Source organism: Schistocerca piceifrons, chromosome 2 (genome assembly GCF_021461385.2).
Source record: "Schistocerca piceifrons isolate TAMUIC-IGC-003096 chromosome 2, iqSchPice1.1, whole genome shotgun sequence".
Lineage (NCBI taxonomy): Eukaryota > Metazoa > Arthropoda > Insecta > Orthoptera > Acrididae > Schistocerca > Schistocerca piceifrons.
Genome location: NC_060139.1, coordinates 473,035,811 through 473,055,004, shown reverse-complemented (window position 1 = coordinate 473,055,004; position 19,194 = coordinate 473,035,811). Strand labels below are relative to the sequence as shown.

Genomic DNA, 19,194 nt, shown 5'->3' with positions numbered 1-19,194 from the left:
CATACTATTCCCGAGCCAGGATAAGTCGCATCAGCTTAAAAGCACGATAGTTTTCGCTAATGCTGCAGCTTGAACTAACAATACTGACCCATTTACCACGCTAACAATAAGATGACTGATGATTACCGATAGCGCTTCGTTACTCGCTACTTTCGTCTTAACGTGACCCTCGCCCTGGTGAACTTATATACAGAGAGAGAGGCCAAAGCTGTTTATACCGTAGAGAACCTGCACAGGCGGTCGCCGTTTGTTTGCCATAATTGGTTCAAATGGCTCTGAGCACTATGGGACTTAACATCTATGGTCATCAGTCCCCTAGAACTTAGAACTACTTAAACCTAACTAACCTAAGGACAGCACACAACACCCAGCCATCACGAGGCAGAGAAAATCCCTGACCCCGCCGGGAATCGACCCCGGGAACCCGGGCGTGGGAAGCGAGTTTGCCATAATTCAGGCGGGCAGTACTGTCGCCTGTTCACCATCACAACCCAAGGATTTGACACTCAAATTATACCAGAAATTCGACCAGGTTGTCTAGTATATGACTACTATATGTTTCATATGGAGTAAATTAAAAATGTGACGTGTCACAGTGTATTAGCCTTTTATTACAACGCTCCGTGAAAAATAAATAAATAAATAAATAAATAATAGGAATCGAGCAGGAAACAAATTGTCTCATTTGTATTATTTTAGGCGCTCTGAAGTGATTTCAGAGTTTCCTGTTTGGGTATTCATTGTTGAAATTAGTAGCCTCTATATAGTTTTTTTTTTTTCATCCACCTTAAAATATTTTAGATGAGATCATTGTGGATCCAGAAACTATGTTTTACGCGGAGAAATCGAGAAGACATACTTCTGTAGTGATGTTTAGAAACGCTAAGGAATGAAAGCATGGCAAAACAAATTTGCAGTAGCCGATTTTCGAAAACGATACTTCTGTTAATACAATTACTCTTATTTTCAAGCGACTGGTAACCAAATATAAAAAGATTATGATCTAAAATTTGTTAATTGACACTTCGGTTCGATAAATGCAGCTCAGATAGAAATAAAAAATTAAAAAATGTGTTGACGCTAAGAATCGAACTGGCGACAACACGGTTTATTACCTGTTAATGCTGCTTACTGAGCTACGCGCGACATTGCGACAGAAGAGCGAAATTTTTTGTAGATATTGGTGCCCAGGAATTTTCGTAGTGGATGGAGATGATATGCTATAGACTGGAAAAGTTTTCCAAAAGTGTTCAAACCCAAAATGCAACTACATAAAGCACTGCGAGCGTACCAATGCAGAGAGACCCGTGACAAAAAAATGCCGCTGAACAGTCAGTCACTTGCAATTCCACCAATGGCCACTCTCTCTCCCTCTGCGTATACGCTCTCTACCTCGCCCGTCTGACAGTGGACGCCTGGTGGCGTGACCGAGGTAAGTGCACAAATAACAAAAAACGAGTCGTTCGCTTGTGATTCCGAATCTACTCGCACAGCTTATTTCAAAACAGTGTCCTAGTTATTTTGTACACATAACACTCGGATGGGATCGGAACGTTCCTATGAAGTGATACACTGAAATGAGATAGACTACTTGAATTTTAAAGCAGGTTCGAGGTACCAAATAGAAACTGATAAGTAATTTTTGTGCAGCGTACAGACCATATAAACAGTGTGACCACTTTATGAATAGATGGGAACCATTATCACCTTTGGCACTAAGTCTTACATAACAACGAGGACAGAGCTGAACAAGAATTACGATTTATTTCGCTTTCGAGCTCATACTTCTTCAGAAGGAGGGAAGCATGAGGAAAGGTTACAGAGGTAGCTTTCAAATCAGAAGAAAGACAGGTACATACTCACAGAATGTACCAAGTAGTCGTAACGTAATATCTGCGAATATGGCGTCCACGTCACGCACCCATAGAAATTCCTGTGCGGGTGCTACGCTACCACCACCTCTGCCTCTAACGGACCGTAAGCTTAACACTGTTATGGTAGCAAGCATCTGCTGTACTAACGTGTTCTAAACTATACTAAGTATTACCAAAACGCAGTTTATGACTAGACATTGTTTTCGGTCGTAAGTGTTTGTTAGTCACACACGCAATCATTAGCATTCTTGATGATAGTTCAGGCATATTTCTACTATGCACGAATGTCGTAATCATTCTTTACGTTCCTGGAGCCGTACTTACTAATAACATACATTCGTAATCAGACAGTCTGCGTACTGATAATCTTTGTCTACTAGTGTAAGGTAAAAAATGCCTAGTGTTCTCGCACTAAGCTGAAAATGAGTACTAACTCTGTTCTGTTTCTTAACTTCTCCGATTCTCTGTCGGATGACGTTTTATTTTTTGAGCTACTAAACTGGTGTTGCAGGACGTTAATTCGTTTTTTTCCACTTGTTGATATAACACTGATTTATGGCCATTGCTTCATAATAAAACTGTTTGCTCAGTTATCATTCAAGTCTTCATATGAGACTCATTTAGCTCTCAAAATGGTAGCAAGTTATCTTCGTTTTCATTGATTATCACGGTACTCCACTAAGTCAATCGAAGAAGGTGATGTCGTAATAGGTGCTTGCGATAAACCAGGTACACTCCAGAGCAGATACCACGCTACTTACGACCGCTGGTAAGTTAGCAACCGCCAGATGAAAACTCGTTTCCGGTCGAGTGAGTTGATGATCAGAATAAATATGTAAACCGATAGCAACTTGTCACTCTTCACCACGACTTAATGTAGGCAGTTGTACTCCCCTCCTTAAGCATTAAGCATCTGTGTAGCACTTCTTAAAGGAATTCACAACTCCATGGTTGCAGTTTCAACATTTGAGCCATTTTGAAGCGGAATAATTTCGTTCCCTAGCAGATTCAAGATTCCGAAACTTACAAGTCATGTCATCGACATATAGTCCGTATCCAATGGCTCTGAATGTAACTCTTTTTTGCAACATTTGTGTAAATAACAGCAAACTGTTGTACATACACGCAGCCATTAGATATAATACATTCCCAGCTAATTTTTGAATTTTGACATGCGCTGACATTACAATCGTGGAGTTTGAATATAAGATAATTGTAACAGTCAAAGACGAAAATTCTGTCCTTCAGAAAGACAAGGAGAATGCGGAACAGGTATATGCGCATAAAGTTACATATCGAGAGGTGCCACGTAGCTTAGAGCATACTAAGCCGGAACAGATTTTCCTGCCGTTGCCAGTCGAACACCGTGTAGACTGCAGCCATAACGTAGAGCATCTCGGTGTGAACATGAAATTTTGTTGAAAATGTGAGAAAACTCTGACCGAAATGTTTCAGGGCGTAATGGAACAGACTTAATGATAGATAGCACGTACAACAAAAACTGACTCAAAAAAGCGACTGCCTTTGGCAATGATGTCGGAAGAATCGGCGATTAGCAAGGACAGTGTTAACGCTGCCATTCATGAACATGTAAGTAATCGTATGACCTTTTACCGATTCATGAGGAGAAAATTGGTAACGGGTTATCAGCCGAGTGGCGTCGTCTTCTAGTCGCAACGTTTGAATGGACTGCGTATCCATCATCTTCAGGTGACAGACAGCATCCCGACACTTCGCCTGAAGATGATGGATACGCAATCCATTGAAACGTTGCGATTCGGCTGATAACCCGTGAAGATTTCATAATATAAACATATCAATGCAGCGTGATTTCGTTCATTTCTTGCAAATGGTGCGAGAAATACTTGTGTTTTACCTGTTTCTAAGATAACTTTCACGCCCCTGATTGCGAGAACGCTCACGGATAGAGGATCAGTTAGAATTAGGCAGTAATACACTTTAGGTGTATTTTTGACTATATATCACGATGAAAACAGCTGTCAATAGATTATAATAGACACTTATTTGATTATTAATCATACTCCCTATGTTTCGCTTTAAATAAGGCCAAGGAAAACATTTCGATTATCGGAATATTATCAGACACACCGAAAAAAGTATCGAGTGAAACAAAATGCCACGACCAAGAATCGAACACAGACCGGCGGTTTAATGCCTTGACCGCTCGAGTGCCGACATCGCTCTGGCAGACACTTTGAATGACGGGAACCCAAGCTATAGCATGAAAACACAAAAACGTTAATAACTTTGTATCCCATAACACATTAATAAAAATGTTTGTTTTGGATGATTTGTCGATGTATGGCATTGAAAATAGGATTTACCGATATCAACTTTGACCTCGATTTTTTATAAACTAGGAAGTGTCTAGCAAAAAATCCGAAACACGTGTCCCATTATTTTCAGTTTAGAACGTCCTTGCAAAACTTGATCAAAATCGGTGACGCACATGTGTGACCCTCCCCTTGTGAATAATCTGGTACTGTGGTCGAATAAATACAAACGTATTATAAGTTTAATTTAATTTACGTCTATGGTCATCAACGTTATTTTTATGGAACAGATATGATGATCGTCGTTAAAGACCGAAACCGGTAATCTGTTAACTAAAAGTTTGTGACCATAGACGTAAATTAAAGGAAACTTACTACATACACGGGTCAGTGTTTTTTCGCGACGATGTTGCAGCTTGTGAAACAAACGTTTAACACCTCCCATAGTGTTGTGCATAAAAAAAGCACTGTGGTCTTCAAAACTATCCGTCTGATTGACAATCGTTTTTAGACACAACCACTTCGCAGTTAAATGCATTGTTTCTTTCCAATACTGTTCTGGAACTGGAACTGGAACTGGAACAGCCGCCGTCGTCTCTTGTACCGTTGTAAAGGCCAAAGTAGCGTTGGGTTCGTCTTCAGCGGAAGCCTGGGAGTAGTGGCGCAGGTCAACCGCCCCGTGTATCCTGTGAGGCGCGGGTGAGGGGGAGGGGGACGGGCCCGCCTGCCCGTTTCTAATCGTGCCGCAGCCGCAGCGGCGGCGGGCGGCGGATCGCGGCCCGTCACGACGCCGTGTGTCTTGTGCAACGCAGCGCGCCGGGAGAGAGCACAGCGGTCGTGCTCTCCATAAATCCCGACGCCTCCGCGATGCTCCGCAGACGCCGAAAAGGGCAGAGTCTTCCCCTCCGTCACGAGGTACGTCTCGGGAGAGCAGCGCGGTGAAACTGCTACCGTCGGGAGTCCGGCAGGCCCCACTGCAACGGCTGTAAACGATTACATCTACTCTGTATGTGGATCTTTTCAGAGATAGCTGCGGGACCCGACTGATCGATACACTAAGTCAAATCAAACAAGTTTCAGCCGTCTAGTTTCCAGACTTATTTTACTTGGCTACCAGTTTCGGCGATTTACTACGCCGTCTTCAGGCCCCTGACCGACGTGTGGGAAGATTTCACCTCGGTCAAAACAGGGGGCCAACAGTACTGGTATTAGTAGATTTCTGCTTGCTGCTGACAGTCAGCAAATGATGGTTGAAGAGATCGCTATAGCAAGCAGAAATCTACTAATACCAGTAATGTTGGCCCCTGTTTTGACCGAGGTGAAAGCTTCCCACACGTCGGTCAGGGGCCTGAAGATAGCCTAGCAAATCGGCGAAACTGGTAGCCAAGTAAAATAAGTCTGGAAACTAGACGGCTGAATCCTGTTTGATTTGAGATTCTGGTTATATCTACTGTTGTATTACGCAAGCCCTCGTACGGTGTGTGACGCAGAGTACACAGTCCACGAGAACCATACCCACCATCCCCCGCCATCCCCATTCCGTTTCATTCCCATAGCGCGTGCGAATAAAAATAGTCGGTACCCATTTATGCAACTCACAATTTTGCTTCTTTTGCCGTTGTTGTCATTGCGGAGACTTGACCGTCGCAGTTTTGAAAATTTTGAGAATAGGATCGTGAAGCCGTTCGACACGATGACAGAGTAAACCGATGCTGCGTCGAGGCAATTTGGACGATATCCGTATGTGTTGTGTTGGTTTAAGGATAGCGTCCTACTCTGAGTGAACTTGGGCAGATCTCTCTCCGGTTCTTCTCTGCAGGGTATTTGTTTGAACTTAAGACAAGTAAACACTTCGAAAACGACATATCGTAAGAAAAAAAATGTTCTAGGTGAAAAATTAATATTGGTAATCGGGACATCTGCCAGTATTACAACTGGTCACCTCCTAGCTACCCCTCGTTCGTGGGTGGGTCGACTTTGTATTTTCAAATGGAACCCTCCATTTTTATTGCATTTTCGGATTCTATGCCAAAAAAACGTTCGGTTTACCCAAACCATCGCTTTTCATTTGTGGTAGATGGCGCTATAATCGACAAATATCAAGTGTATCCGTTTTTCCAGTTAAGAACCGACGCATTTGATTCTACATTTCACTTACGATGCAAAGGTAAATCTTTGTGTCCTAACGGTTGATATCTATGTTCAAACGTTACCTGAGTACTGCAAATACGATCGTAGAATACAAATAGTATGGCTGGACATTGACACTTCTGGCAAATAAGCTACTCGTATGGTAACGCAGTTTTCTGTTCACTACGAGGTCGTTTGTGGGGAGTCCCCAGACCATCTGAATGCATCGGATTGCATCCCTCCAACTCCACCATCAGGGTGATTGATTTATATGTGTGTTTCCATCCAGCTGCCGTAATTCTCGCTTTGGTCCCCACGCGTCTACTTGCGGAATACAAAAAAAAATGGTTCAAATGGCTCTGAGCACTATGGGACTCAACTGCTGAGGTCATTAGTCCCCTAGAACTCAGAACTACTTAAACCTAAATAACCTAAGGACATCACAAACATCCATGCCCGAGGCAGGATTCGAACCTGCGACCGTAGCGGTCTTGCGGTGCCAGACTGCAGTGCCTTTAACCACACGGCCACTTCGGCCGGCTTGCGGAATACAAATCACAACCATTGTAATAATGTAAAATGTCCATGAAGTGGTGACACATGCAGGTGCCATGGATAGTCATCGAAATCAACCACCCCAATGGTGAGAGGCAAGGGGATCAGCCGATATGAAGCATACAGATGGGAGCACGAAACTATTACATCCACGTCGTTGTTCCTGGACCACACCGACCCTAGTTTCTAACCTGACACTGATACGGCTAAGCCCACTGCACTGAATAATCAAATGTGAAACAATAAACTACGTTTCGAATATCAAGATCAACCTTCAGAACAAAGATTTACACGTACGTCGTAAATGAAATGCAGACTCAAATGCGTCGGTTCTTAATCGCAAAAACGGGCACGCTTGATATTTGTCGATTACAGTCCCACATACCACGAATAAAAAACAATGGTGTGCGTAAACTGTATTTTTTGGCGTAGAAACCGAATATGCAATTAGAATGGGAGTTTTCGAGATATTTAATTGTCTCAAGTTAAAACAAACAACCTGTATAGCGACCCACACATCGATTTTTTTATCATAAAGCTAAACATTGATAACAGTAAATTTTGACTAGGAGCGATGGTAATGCCTATGATATTTTTACGTTGTTCACCTGATGATGTGGTTTAAAGCCGCGAAACCGGTCGTGTTTTAATAAACAACAATTTTACCAGCTGTAAGCAGAGTTCTTCCTAACATAACTGATAGAAAGTATGTCTAAAAACAGTTAAAAGAATTCAACAGTTACATCGTAATAGAAACATACTACATGCTACATTCTTCTGTACGATTATTATTCTTATCAAAAAACGATATTAAACCACAATATTTTTAATGAAAAATCAATCACGATAAAAAATTATGGAGATGTAAATATACCTTATAATTTTCCAAATTAATGAGATTTTATCTAAAGTACGAGTTTCAGTTTGACATCATAATGAGCTCGTCCAAAAATATAGCTGAAGGATTTCATAATACAAAGAACACAGGTGATAGGAACACTGCTACAGAGATGACTAACTGGTCTCCTCCCGCTCTAACGCTCTAACAAGGGGAGGCCGCCAGTTGTGAAAAAAATGGTTCAAATGGCTCTGAGCACTATGGGACTTAACATCTTAGGTCATCAGTCCCCAAGAACTTAGAACTACTTAAACCTAACTAACCTAAGGACATCACACACATCCATGCCGGAGGCAGGATTCGAACCTGCGACCGTAGCAGTCCCGCGGTTCCGGACTGCAGCGCCTAGAACCGTACGGCCACCGCGGCCGGCCCAATTGTGAAATTCAGATTCGATTCATACTGCGCATAATAAAAGCTCATGGCCAGAGGTGTAATGTGGCAAAGCACCAAGATGCACTTCTCTGCCATTGTCGAGAAAATCGACAGTTAAAAGAAACCGTTGCGGTGAAATACTCTCTACGATTAATAATTTTCTACAGCGTCGTGACGCAGCGGTTAGCGCTCGGGTACGTAATCCAAAGGTCGCCGGATCGAATCTCGCGCCATGCAACCCTTTTTTTTTAGTATTTGTTTTTTGTAATTCATATATATATATATATATATATATATATATATATATATAATTCCCTGCAATCAGTTGCAACAATTATGCATATAATAAGTTGATGAAAGTCGTTTGTCGTGGAAAAACTGGCGACTTCGAACATCATTATGTTTTCCGCAAACAAAGTTGTATTTCACAAATGTTATTAATTGTCTTCATAATGTTAACCACGTACAGTTAACGGAAGACGTAGAAACGGTATTGCGAAACGAATGCATATAGCGTAAGTCAAACGTTCGAATTAGAATAGAGACCCCACGAACACAAATTTGCTGCGGCGGGTATGAAATATAAACTCCGTTACTCGCTCGTTACACTTGAAGGACAGATGTTGAATGGGCCGAAACGAGCCGCCGCATAACAGCGTAGTTGCCTGCTAACTTCGAAAGAAGGTAGATGCGGTCCCTAGCGCAACTTATAACATCGTCGAAAATCAGTGCGGACGGGAGAGCTTTGGTACACCCTGTTAAAAAAACGGAAAAATGGAGGCGGTACAATTGGAGATCGATCTGCATTCACCAACATGCATAAGCAATTCATTAATAGTTTATATATATATATATATATATATATATATATATATATATATATATATATATATATATTAATTACAAAAAACTAATAATAAAAAGAATTGCATGGCGCGAGATTCGATCCGGCGACCTTCGGATTACGAACCCGAGCGCTTACCGCTGCGCCACGAGGCTGTAGAAAATTATTAATCGTAGAGAGTATTTCACCGCAACGGTTTCTTTTAACTGTCGATTTTCTCGACAACGGCTGGGAAGTGCTTCTTGGTGCTTTGCCACATTACACCTCTGACCATAAGCTTTTATTATGCGCAGTATGAATCGAATCTGAATTTCACAATTGGCGCCTCCCCTTGTAAGTGGAAGCACCAGTTCTCGCCTACCGTCGTGATGGCTTACGGTTCAAATGGCTCTGAGCACTATGGGACTTAACATCTGTGGTCATCAGTCCCCTAGATCTTAGAACTACTTAAACCTAACTAACCTAAGGACATCACACACATCCATGCCCGAGCCAGGATTCGAACCTGAGACCGTAGCGGTCATGCGGTTCCAGACTGAAGCGCCTAGAACCGCAAGGCCACACCGGCCGGCGATGGCTTACGGAAGAGAAAAACGGCTTAAAGAAATCCCCCGTGCTCTCCGTCTGTTTTATCCTGTTCTCGTCACTCAGTTCGTTCGCCGCGTTCCAGAATAGACCTTACCCTTACCCAGATCTCTGTGAATCGTGACAACACTGTCCATTGTGCTCGCTCTTTTTCAATCCCTCTGACATCATTCTTAGAGACAGTCGAAAACTTCATCTATGGAATCACGCCACATGACAGTGGACTCCAATGTGGTGCATAATCAACAGGGTCAATAATGTGTCTAAAGTACTGCAACTAATCGAAAGCAAATAATGCATTTACCTCCATCCTCGTTTTCACTAATTTTGAGATCGATATTTATACGTTAGTCAGTAGCACTATGAAACTATCGTCACACTACTTTCAGCCTACTGGAGATTAGTAACTTCGACGTTCGTGGCGCTTCTAGACGTCTCTGTATGTGCCATGTAGATTGATTTTCCTTTATCGATTTTAGTTAGTGAATGAAACAAATTAGAGATGTATTGGCTCCTTACGATCGACACAATACAATTAACGCTTTAGACACATTCTTGTTGAAATTTCAAGCGAGTAGTATAGTTCTACCGCATACATCCAAAGAACGTGCTCTATTATGATTGTCAAACAACGTTCGGTCAACATAGCTACATGTATATCACAAGGTTTGGTACTGCTAGACTTTGCTGTAACGGCTTATAAGTGGTGGGTCGGGCCGCGACGTGTGTATATGATTGGACGTGAATGTATGCATATAACCACTCTCCGCGACGCGCACACAACGTGATCCACACCGGTTGAGAGCGTAGTGTGGGCTGTGTTAGTGTGAGTGAGGCAGTACAAAAGCAACGACAGTATTCTCAGTGGAACAGCAGGTATTCGTTGTGGAAGGTTACGTGTCAACAAAGTCGTGGAAACGGTGTGGTCAGTTGTTTCGTGATAAGTTTAATGGTGTCAACGTGCCAGCAAAGAGTGCCATGAAACGCCTATTCGGAGAATGGCGTCAGACAGGATCTGTTTTGGACAAGTCAAAAAACATCCCGAAACGTGCCCGCACACCAGAAAATGTGGTTGCAGTTTAGCAGAAAATGCGTCAGAGTCCTACCAAATCATCATGACACCTGTCGCGAGAGACCCGTGTATCACTTCGATCATGCTAGATAACTCCATCTGGACCTCCACATGCATCGCTAAAGAGTGTCTATTGTTCATGCATTAAAACCAGCAGATGCTTCTCAGCGCATCCAGTTTTGTGAATGTCTGTTCACTGAGATAATAATGAATGGCTTGGAGATGGATATTCTTTATGTCTCATGAAGCTCGGTTTCATCTGAGTGGTCATGTCAACTCAGAGAATCACAGGTTCTGGGCAGCGGAAAATCCGCGTAACTTCCACGAACCACCATTGCATGATCAGAAGGTTGCAGTTTAGTGTGCCGTGTATGCACGCCGCATTATTGGTCCCATGTTCTCTCATCAGGCGCATTCATACTCCAATAGCTGTGTTCGACAGACATATTCTCACTACATTACATTTCATAATGAGCAAGGACCGGTTAAAATAACCCGCCCACTTATACATTTCTTCAACGGGTGAGTTGACGCAGTGTTTAAGATACAGGACTCGGATACTAAAGGCATGTGCTTCAAATCAATGGTTGGCAATCCTGATTAAGGCATTCCCCGCGTTCTTACGTCAAAGGCATTGCCAATTACTTGATTGGTCCTTACCCAAAGAAGTTAACATTAGACTGTAGTGGCAACAGGACTTTCGAGTTGGTTCATTTTGATTTTGTATATGTTCGTTGGACTTTTTTTAAAAAAAACTGCCTTAGCTTCGCCCGAAACATCTAGATGATCCTCGTGCCATTGACTTCGGCGCAGCCGTTTGCTGGCAGATACAGCCGTTTGCGGTATCTAGCCAAATATAACAACTATGTTTTGCTTATTACAACCTACTCGCGTCACGCGGGACGAAACCGACGATGTCATTACTTACTTTGTTTGAAAGTGTTTCCTTAATTTTGAAAGTGACATAACGAGTCTGCCTATCCTGATTCATTGGCACTACAATACTCTGTGATTGCTTTTTAGAGCAAATTCATGAGAGTGCTACGCTACAGCCGAGGAAAGTGAATGAAGCAAAATATGATCCAGATAGTTGCTCCATATTAGTGTCTTTCACTCTGAAAGAATCTGCAAGTTTAGCGATATTTGGAACTTAAAAAAAAGTATAATGCTATATCAGATTCTCGTGATGGGAAAGAAATCGCTCTTGACACGAATGTCGAACGCTCACTCTGAGGAAGAACACCTGGAGCAAAATCAATGTCCGGGACGGGCGAGATAGCTTAACCGATTTTTAATGCCAGCAGACGCAGGCTGATTGGTGGACCTGAGGATAAACAGCGAATGAACCGCGACGCACCGGCCATCAGAGACCAAATGGGTAAAACGAGGAAAATCAAACACTTTGCACCCGTGTCGCACAACTCATTGCTCCATACGGAATAAACCACGACTTGACTGCACTGTTGAAAAATTAGAAGTTATTTCGTTTATTTAAACCCAGCAAATCTGTTCTCTACTTGTAAATCAAAATGTGTGCACAAAACAGCCTACCACAACGACGTCCGACATTCTAACGGATTCTGCTCAGTAGTAGTCTCGTTACTCATATGAAAACCTTAAACGTATCTCTTCAGAGACCACTTTCAGTGTACAAGAGTCTCCGCCACCCAGAGATTTATTCGATGAAATAGATTTTCCAAACAAATGCGTATATTGATGGTACTTCTACATTAATCAATGTACAATGTACAACAGACTGTCATGTTTCTGAAGCACTATTATTCAGAAACATTTTCAGCAGTTTTGCTAGACGAATGAACTGCTTTGTCTAACAACATTTGCCATTTGTGCAAGGCTATTATAGCGAAACGATGAATAAGAGAAACTGTCTGTTTTGTGCTGTAGCGTAAATATTCCAGGCGAGTCCTACCTTCGAACTTAAAATGCATCCTGAAGATGCAGTCTGAAATGTTGTTTGGTTTTTTGTAAGCATTGACTACAGATTTAATAAGTTGATTTTTCTTTTATTTTTCTACCGTATGAAGGAGTAGTTGCAGTTGACCTTATTTTTTTACATATCCTGACAGCTTTCTAGTTTCTTCTCCGTTTGAGAAGGCAGTTTTGTTCATTACAGTAAGTACAAAACATACTTAGCTTCCACGTATAAGGGCAACAAATTTGTCTGTACGTCAGTTCTAGCAGTCCTAGTATGAATATAACTGATATAATTAATCTTACAGTATGTGACGTACGGGACTGCAGTATTAAGAATACATAAGGGGCAGTCAAATGAAAACCAAACAGACGGAAAATAAGTAAGTGAACTGTTTACTATTTCAAAAGTTGTCGAAATTAACTGTTAATACATTTATCCCACTGTGAGACAAGACGGTCAGTGTCATGAGCGTAAAATGTTTGCGGTTGCCTACGGCAGAATGATTGTACCCAACTGTGCACCTTTTCGTCCGAAGCAAGTAGACGGCCACGGATGTCTTTCTTCTGGGCTCCAAAAATATGACAATCACTTGAGGGGAAATCGGGATTGTATGGAGGATGTGTAAGTGTGGGCTCACATGTTGCCATGGTTGCTTCGACTACGCTGCAGAAGTTTCGCTAGGAAGCCCTCCTCCGTACAGTCCCGATCTCTCCCCGGGCGATTTCCATAGTTTGGGAACCCTGACTAGACATTCGTGGTTGTCGGTTTATACAAAGAGGTGGGCGCCTGAATACAATCATGGCTCCGGAAGCAACTGCAAACATTTTTCCATGAAGTCATTAACTGTCTTGCCCCACAATAGGATAAATGTATTAACAGGTATGGTGATTACTTTTGAAATAATAGACAATTTACTTACTTCTTTCCACCTGTCCCGTTTTCATTTGACTGTCCCTTATATGATTATGCCCAGCGTGGTCTTTTGTTATGTTAATTTTTTTAAGCTTGACCTCTCATACATCTTTTCTTGGATTTTTATTAAAAAAATGGTTCAAATGGCTCTGAGCACTATGGGACTTAACATCTGAGGTCATCAGTCCCCTAGAACTTAGAACTACTTGAACCTAACTAACCTAAGGACATCACACACATCCATGCCCGAGGCAGGGTTCGAACCTGCAACCGTAGCGGTCGCGCGGTTCCAGACTGAAGCGTCTAGAACCGCTCGGCCACTCCAGCCGGCCGGATTTTTATAATCACTTAGCTGTGTTAGTATTGACTTGATGAATATCATGACACACGAACAGTAAGGTGGCTGTAGCGGCTCTTCCTTCAGTGAGCATTTCACTATCGCACCGAAAACATGATGCCAGCGCAAGTTTCTATTCTCCAGATTGCCGGCCGCGGTGGCCGAGCGGTTCTAGGCGCTTCAGTCCGGAACCGCGCTGCTGGTACGGTCGCAGGTTCGACACCTGCCTCGGGCATGGATGTGTGTGATGCCCTTAGGTTAGCTAGGTTTAAGTAGTTCTAACTCTAGAGGACTGATGACCTCAGATGTTAAGTTACATAGTGCTTAGAGCCATTTGAACCATTTTGTTCTCCAGATTGGAAATTTTTAAGCATCGCTACTTTGTGTTGTTCTGTGGATAAAGTCCGCTTACAGATGGTCGGTGGCAGCCTGTGTTCTCCGCGAGCTGTTCCTTTGCCTGTTTTGCAGTTTCCGAACGCTGCGAATCCTCAGACGGTTACTTTACAGATTATTGGTGGCCCAGTTTTTACCCTGTACAGTCTTAGCCCACAGTGACCTGGAAAAGCAGAGTTGCCTTTAGATATAATGACCCCAGTTTCTGCTGCAGGCATCTTCTATGAGCGGCAATCAAATGAAAACCAAACACCTGCCACAACGGGATCATGGAATCCTTCCATTCGAAGGTAGTCACCACAGATGTTGAAATATTTATCACACTAGTAGACGAGACGATCAATTCGTGTTTCATAGATCGCGGTTGACCTGACTTATCCACCACCGTGCTGAGATTTGTATCTTAATTTTATTGTAACTTTATGTGAATGTAATAACACACATACATAGACACATGATATGTTGCTATGTCAACCTACCTTACAGATATATTTTATTTTTATATAAACTCTTAGATGTTAAGCACTATTCTTTTTTTAAAAAAAGCACACACAGTAAATATTGTATTTTACTTGCTCCGCACCTTTCAACACACCGCAGATATCCTTGCACTTCCTCGTCCACTGACGCCGACGTCCGCGCACGTCCCTCTTCAGGTCGCCAAAGACTTGAAAATTACACAGTGAAAGATACAGGCTGTACAGAGGATGTCGCACAGTCTCCCAACCAAATCGCTGAAGCGTAAGCTTCGTCCGATTGGCAGTGTGGAAGTGGGCGTTATCGTAAAACAAGATAATTCCGTCCGATAGCATTTCGACAGCCCGAGGGCAAAATGCAAAGCTGTCAATGGAAACATACCTTACCTCCCCCGCCAAAGAATTCAAAGCTGTTAACAGCCGGTAAGCTCATGACGACCTTCCTCTTCGACTGCAGGGGGGCCCTTTGCTCATCGAGTTCCTCGAGCGTGGAACTATGATCAATGTGCAGCGCTATGAAGACACTTTGCAGAAACTGCGACACGCCATAAAGTCAGAAACGCTCAGGACGTTGTCGGATGGAATCATCCTGTTGTCCGATAACGCCCGCCCCACACTGCCAATCGGACGAAGGCTACGCGTCAGCGACTTGGTTGGGAAACACTGCAACATCTCCCGTACATCTTTCACCGTGTGAGTTTCACGCCTTTGGCGGCCTAGAGAAAGTCATGCGCGGATGTCTTAAGTGCAAGAGTGGCCACGGTTGTGGATCCGTCAGAGGCCTGCCGCGTTCTATCAAACAGGCAGTGATCGTCTCGTCTTCCTGTGCGATAAATATCTTAACGCCTGTGGTGACTATTTTTGAATGGAACCATTCCGTGATGGTGCGGATTCGGTTTTTATGTGATTGCCCCTTATAATATTGCTCACGTACTGACTGCACGTTAATGGTTGACCCCGCGTCGTCTTGAGACACTTGGTTTTCAGACCAGTGTGTGCGTCCGAGTAAGAGCATGACGTTGGTCTTCAATGACAAACTGTCATGCTTCTGGTTGCAATATCTGACGACGGAGCGAGTTCAGTTAATGATCAGAATTTTGTCCGTGTATAAAATAACCCAACTAGCACTATGAATCGATTAATACGTTCCAAACAAGAACTCCAGTGTGTAACGAAAATACGTACTAATGTAGAACTGCTGCACGAGATATGCTGTAGGGGAAGCTTAGCTGATTGCTACACATGTGACTGAAGCTTCACAACGAAGCAGTCTCATGTGTGGCTCTCGAAAAATTAGGTGTGACTATCACGTAGAGATGGGACGATATTTGGATGGAGTCCTTTGCAGTCGTGCTGAAGTGTTTTAGATACAACGCAGTAACCGCATTGGTAGCTAGTTCCGATGGCGAAGCGGTGTGCCTCCGAAATATCTCCCCATCTCGACGTGAGCAAGTAGCACGATTACCAGTGGTCGTAAAGATAATTTTATGGTAAATTTCCGAGCTCCCCCCACAGAAAAGCAAGCACTCGAGTGTTTTCACAATTACTCAGAAAAAAACTGCACTGAAGTAGTTTAGTTACCAGTGCTTAACAGCTCCCTCAGTTTTGCTGCTGGTTCACGTTACACTTCCCGATATTTAAGCGATCCTAATCACGCACCTCCTCTCCTTATCCAATCCTATCAATCCACGTAGAATACAGTCGTTGCTGCGACTGGAGGCCGCGTTACATCGCATTCATCCAGTTGACAATTTTCGAAATGTGACGTTGTCATGAGATCAGAATAGGTACGTAGAGAAACGCCGAGAATTAAAACATTTATTATTACTACGTGTCGGCGTTAGTAGAGAATTATTGTTTTCGATTTAATCTTTGCTTTTAAATTGTTGACTATTTTTATTATTATTATTATTATATTAAGTGAAACATGGAAGATAAATAGTTTGGACAAGAAGAGAATAGAAGCTTTTGAAATGTGGTGCTACAGAAAAATGCTGAAGATTAGATGGATAGATCACATACCTAATGAGGAGGTATTGAATAGAATTGGGGGGAAGAGGAGTTTGTGGCACAACTTGACAAGAAGAAGGGACCGGTTGGTAGGACATGTTCTGAGGCATCAATGGATCACAAATTTAGCATTGGAGGGCAGCGTGGACGGTAAAAATCGTAGAGGGAGACCAAGACATGAATACATTAAACAGATACAGAAGGATGTAGGTTGCAGTAGGTACTGGGAGATGAAGAAGCTTGCACAGGATAGAGTAGCATGGAGAGCTGCATCAAACCAGTCTCTGGACTGAAGACCACAACAACAACAGCATTATATATTATTATTATTCAATCTCATTTTAAGTTAACTTCAACGAATTAATCTATTTAATGTTCCTCTTTGTAGAAACTATGGAAAGAAACCAGAAATTAATTACTGCCACAGCGATGGTCTCGAAGATATCGTTGACCAGCTGCAGAACTATAAAAGATTGCTCGGCAGTTCGGAAAAAGTAAATTGATTCTTTACTTCGTCAGTAGAACTTTCGAAGACCGTCAGATTGTAATGCAGTTCACAAATGAAACGCGGATGTCCGTCTGGTAGCATAGGAAATTAACAGATAATTATTCACGAATTAATAGCCTTCTCGATGTATTGACCGCATCTGCAGATTGGCCAGGGAGCATCCAAAAATCATTGTCCGAAGCTCTATAGCAAAAAATCGTTGTGCACAATTTTATGTGAGTCATTTTAAATGAACAGAAAATATTAACTTTTGACGTAAAATGGTGCATTTACGTAATTATTACACTCGTTTGCAATAAGAATACTCTGAATCTGATGCAATTAACGTCGTACAATAGCAAATCAAATTCGACAGACTCTGATGGTGTCACAACAATAAGGTTAATTTCTCCACGAGACCAACTCTGAGAGCGTCCTTTATACTTTACGTCATGCTAGAGAGAAATATCGTAATTACAATTCAACCGTTGCACTTCTTTAGTATAAACTGGTGCTCTCCAAAGAGAAGCGCAACCGTCAAGGAATGTCCACTGCGCACTCCCAGTCGATTTACAGGCAATATTATATCAATGATGAAGTTTTTCCGGGTTATCAGTCGAGTCAAGGCGTCGTGCAACGACAGCGCTTCGTCAAGTTTGCTTCTCATCTCCAGGCGAGGCATATCAGTCAAAGATCCCGCTGAATAATGTAAACTGCTGCTGTCTCGCAGCACTTGTCACGTAAAATTATAAATAACTGTCTCTCACTACCAAATAAACACAAACACACGGAAAGATATAATATAAAGAGAAAATGATGAACCACAGATCATTTCTTATTACGTTAGTTAACAAAGACTGATTCTGAGACGTATAATTGTTTTCCTTTGTTCTAATAATTAGACTTAAATGTCTCAGGGAAAAATATAATTATAAGAACTATATTTAACTTCTCTTCGCCTGTCTAACGTTGTTTCGATGCTGAGATCAGGAGATGACGTTCACGACGAGGAACGCCGTTTATTCCTAAGAGAGCTTTAACGTTCGAAGCTATGTGTCTGGGAAGAGAAAAACTTTCTATAGAGCAGTAAATGTTTATTCGTGTTCCTTGTATGTCTGAGTTACAAGTTATGATGTATGAGAAGCATTTTAGTTGGCACGTATATGTGAATTTCAAGCTGCACACTGCTCTCGAATTCCGACACAAAAGCTAAATTTTGTAGACTATATTTATGCCAGTACCTCATTATTGTTGTTTTGTTTAATGTTGTATTGGATATGAAACAGAGAAATTTGCTAATTTATTTTTTGTTTTACTGTTTTCAACAGGTAAGCAGCGAAATAAAACGACAGATCCGCAACATACTGGCTTATTTGGATTTCACATGGTTTGTATAGCGGACGCTTTGACACGAAGGGTTCCTATCGGTGGTAAGTTTACTGACTGCCCTCATTTTCTTTATGATGTTATGTGTGCAGTATAATTGACACTAAAATTGCAAAATTTAGCGCTGAATTAGACATCTGAACATGGCGTGGCTTAGATAAGCTTCGGATCTCACTCCGAGTCTACGGAAAGAATGTACAGTAGTCATGGCTTCTCAGGAGGTGTAACAGAAATTGGCATCAGTCGTGACGATGCTTCCACCTTTACAGGGCGTTTTGGCGACAACTTACTTCGGTCTGTATTCGCGCAGTTCAGTAGTTTTCCATCCGCCGTATAGATTTTTAGTTGACTGGAGCAGTGAAACTGGACCACACCGCTAGTTGGCACAAGGCTGCTAAAATAAGAGTGAATGCGGCCGCAGTAAGATCTGTGGCTTCTGTGGCCAAACCTGGCCACACCTCAATAGGTTCTTTCTCAGCTGCGTAGTGCGAGGTGATGCATCTTCTTCTTCTTCCGTGTCCGGATGCACCAATTATATCTTCCCTTCCCAGTAATTAGCAACGTAGATTGCTTTGTCATTGACTTTCAAAATATCATCTTTAGTGCATGTTATAGACATGTCTGGGCAGA

General features: G+C 42.3%; 1 protein-coding gene across 3 annotated transcripts in view; it reads left to right on the top strand.

Annotated features, from left to right (window-relative positions):
* Positions 1–19,194, top strand: part of LOC124775092 (protein dimmed-like) — a 302,754-nt gene that overhangs the window by 174,188 nt on the left and 109,372 nt on the right. Inside the window, exon 3 of one of the 3 annotated variants that reach the window (XM_047249903.1) lies at positions 18,507–18,608. The exons of the other annotated variants lie outside the window; for them this stretch is intronic. The gene's annotated coding sequence lies outside the window, so the exon portion shown is untranslated. The remainder of the gene's footprint in view (positions 1–18,506; positions 18,609–19,194) is intronic. 3 annotated transcript variants of the gene reach the window in all.